Raw genomic sequence first — 3,951 nt, forward strand, 5'->3', positions numbered from 1 at the left:
AGCAGTCTGTGCACCAGGGGACCCTCATACCACACGTCACAGAGGAAATAGATGGCTCTGTGTCAGTTCCCCCGCCCCAGAATCACACAGCTCGTAAAAGAACTTGAACCTAGTTCTAGCTGACTCTCAAAGGCAGCTCCTGCTTTGTGGAGCTGGAAGCTTATTCAATTTTTTTGGAGGGTGATTGGGATGGGGAGATAGACTCTTTAAGACCAACATTTTATAAGAACACAGCATTTGGAAAAAGAATGAATATTTGTTCAGAGTGAAAAGAAGAGAAGGGTCCTTGGGAGGACCCATGCAAGTGAGGATCCTTGAAGCTTCTCTGTACACTCTCCCCTGAAAACATCATGACCCTACTGTGTCTCATAGAAATCCCTAAGATCAACATCCTGGGCCCAGAGGAAATCACCTCCTCCAAACCCTTCATTTTCCAGGAGAAGGCATGAGACTCATCAGATGAAACTAAATGGCTTTCACACCCGAAGCCTACCACAGAAGTGGGTGTGTCATGGAGAAAACATGGCTCAGAATCAGACAGCTCTGGGTCCAAGACTCCACGTAGCACTCTCTAACCAGTAAGCTTCTTTGAGACTCAATTTCTCCATCAGTTAAATGAGGCCAATAATACCTACCCTATTGTTGAACCTCGGGTTCAAACGAGATGCTGCGTCTGAATGAGTGGTATAAACAGGGAAAGGACATAGGGGCACATTGTAACTGCATCCTAGAGCGAGGAGCACTGTGACTGTCATCTTGAGGCAGTGGTGACACTGGCTCACTACTGCCCCACTCACTCCATCAGCAAGCTGAGTGGAGACCCTGGGGGAAGGACAGGAGAAGGAAGGAATGTGGAGGGAATTGCTGGAGGAGAGGGGGGTCACTCTGGGATGCTTCTCAGCTCCATGAGGGTCTTGGACCTGGGGAGAGGCCTAGGAAGGCAGCGGGAGGAAGGACATATGGCTCTGTGGGTAAGTGGTGGACCACGGAGATAGCACTGGACTGGGAGTTAGGTGCCCTGGGCTCTTGGTTTTATCAATCACTTACTCTGAGCTCTTGAACAAGTCCCTTCCCATTTCGGGCCTTAGTCTTCCCATCTATATAATGAGTGAGATGATCTCTAAGGTCCCTGCCTGCCCCCGATATTCTATTTCTTCATAGCTGAGCCAGCTCACTGAACCCCTAAGAGCAGTTTTACAACTGGGTAGAAACAAGGGATGTATTATTCTGGGGAGGGGGGAAGGGGAGAGGGGTAGTCAGCTGTGGGCGTGGTGTGAAGGCTCCGGCTGGAAAATCTCAATGTATATCCATCCCCAGGCGGGCCCTATGGACTGTGTGTGGCCCCATTTTGGAGATGTGGAAATACACCTGTTACACTTGTGTCCCAGTAAGCCCATTTGGAGAATAGCAAGGAGGAGCCCAGGGAGACACTGAAGGCAGGGACCTCATCATACAGACCAGAGCCATCAGTCCCTTCCTGATCCTCGCAGGAAGAGCTGGGCAGGTGTGACCCAGGCCCCTGAGCAGTGCTTGAAATCAGTTATGCTGTCTGACTTCCAGGTGTCCTGGGGCTGAGCCTGGGCGCTCGGGAGTGCAGCCTTCTCTGGCATCCGCACAGTGTTTCCAAGTCTGGGTAAGGGGCATCTGCTTGAGTTTCTGGATCAGCACTCAGGGCTCCCCTCCCCGCCCTGTGGTCAGCTCTCCAAGAGTTAGTCCACTACTCATGGTTCTTCTCCAGTCCCAGGTGTCCTCACTGTTCAAGTTTCGGCAAGCTTGGTGCCCTAAATCCTATGGCCTAGGCCTGGCCTGGACTTGACTCTTCTCAGATTCCAGGTGGCCAGTGGCAGGGCCAACCAGGCCTGCTGGATGGGACCCAGGGCCTGGTGTGTGAGGCTAACTCCCTCTGACAAGCCCAGGAGCTGTGCCCCAGGGGCTGGCCGAGCTGAGGCCCAGGGCACTCCTGCTGGCAAGGCAGCTTGTTGGATTGATCTCATAATTAAATCAGGGCCAAGCTTGGCTGGCCATCCGGGCTCTGACCCTGCTTGGGCTCTGGCCCTTGGCTCCCAGGATGAGCCAGGGTTTGCCTTTGAGAAGGCAGAAGGTTTATGGTCGGGGTTGGGGTGGGACAGTGTAGGATCTCATGAGAGGGGCCATTGTGAGTCCGTCTGTGGCTGGGAAAGTCCCCCTCCAGAGTGCTCACTTGCCCACGGTTAGGACTATGTGGAAGCTAGAAGGTGAGAATCCTTAGATGAACATTTTGAGTAAGTGAACTTTTCATCAGCTCATACAGATTTCTTCGTCACAAGAAATGGCAACTCCGTTATACCAGATGCACAGGCCAAAAACCTGGAGTCATCCTACATGCCTTTGTTTCCTTACAAGCGTACATTCCATCCACCAGCGAATCCTACCGGCTACGTCTTCATACACTGCATATACAGCTGGATGCTCGGGTTGGTAACTACTTCTTACCGACGTCCATGCTGCTACGCTTTCTCGCCTGCATTACTGCAATAGTCTTCTAACAGGTCCCGCTGTCTCCATCCTGGCCCACCAAAGTCTATTCTAAACACAGCAGCTGGTGTGATCCCTGTAAAAATGTCCAGTCAATTTTCTCCACTGCTGAAGGCCTCCCACAGCTTCTCACCGTACCCAGGATGGAATCCAGAGTCCTCTCCATCCCCGCAAGGTCCCACGTGATCTGCAAGCCTCTCGCTCCTCCTCATTCTCATCCTTCCTACCTTCCTTTGCCACTGCCTCCCCCACTTGCCAATTCTGCTCCAGAAACCCTGACCTCCAAGGCACATCCTCTCCTGTCATTGGGAGTGCTCTGGCCTTGCTGCTCCCTGAGCCTCCCACTTCAATCTGCATGGCCAAGCCTTCCTCAAGGTGTTTACTTCACCCAAGAGGCTCTCCCTACCCACCCCGCATGAGAGAGCCCCCTGTAGTATCACTCCCTATCTCCTCAATCCCCTTGAGAGCAGACTGTCTGTTTTATTTACTAATGTGTATCCGCAGACTAGCAGGGAAGGGACTACAATTCTTTGCATTCCCCATAAAATCAAGTGCGGTGTTGGAGCAGGTCAGAGGCTTAATTCACGCAGCCTGACTTTGTGCGCCTCTCCCTTACCTACCGCTGTGCTTCGTGGCTTGAACAAGAGCGTGGTGCAGTTGGCTTGACTGGCAGTTGGCACGCCAGTTACCGATTCGCGGTGTATCCTTAAGCAAGCGGCCACCTCTTTCTGAGCCTCAATCTTCTCATCGATAAAATGGAGCAGTTGACCCCTGAGATCCTTTCCAGATCTGACAATCAGGATTCTACTGCTCTCAACCTCCCACCCCTTCATCTCACCCTGAAAGTTGACAGTCAATGTCAGTTCTCTTTTTTTTCTTTCCAGCTGAGTGTCCTTGGCAAATTGCTATCCTTTCAGTGCCTTGGTTTCCTCCTCTGGAAACTGGGGATAGTCATGCCTGCCAAGCAGGCTACCACACAGATGTCCCATGAGGCTCAAAGGATGAGAAATTGCTTTGGAGTCTGGGTCATAAAAAAAGAGGGAGACTTAGAGGCATGGATTTTGGAGTCAGGTAGTCTGGGTTCCAATCCTGACACTGCAAGTTATGCAAGCCTTTTTAGCAAGTTATGTAAACCTCCCTATGCATCAGTTTCCTTGTCTGTAAAATGGGGTAATTAGTGTCTACCACATAGGGTAGTCATAGGATCAAATGAATTAACATATGTAAGTGCTTAGAACAGGGCCTGGCACAGAGCAGGTGCCATGCAAGCATTTGCTTTTGTTATTCATTCATGGGATCATCCATTCATTCATTATCAAGAGCCTATTCATGTGCTATTACCGGTTCAAGGTTCATGTCTTCCCCTTCCTTGACTTTTTCCTCCATCTTTCCCTTCTGAGGGGAGGTGTAATCTTACCAGGGGAGATTTTTGACACA

The sequence above is a fragment of the Camelus dromedarius genome, chromosome 9, assembly GCF_036321535.1.
Source record: "Camelus dromedarius isolate mCamDro1 chromosome 9, mCamDro1.pat, whole genome shotgun sequence".
NCBI lineage: Eukaryota > Metazoa > Chordata > Mammalia > Artiodactyla > Camelidae > Camelus > Camelus dromedarius.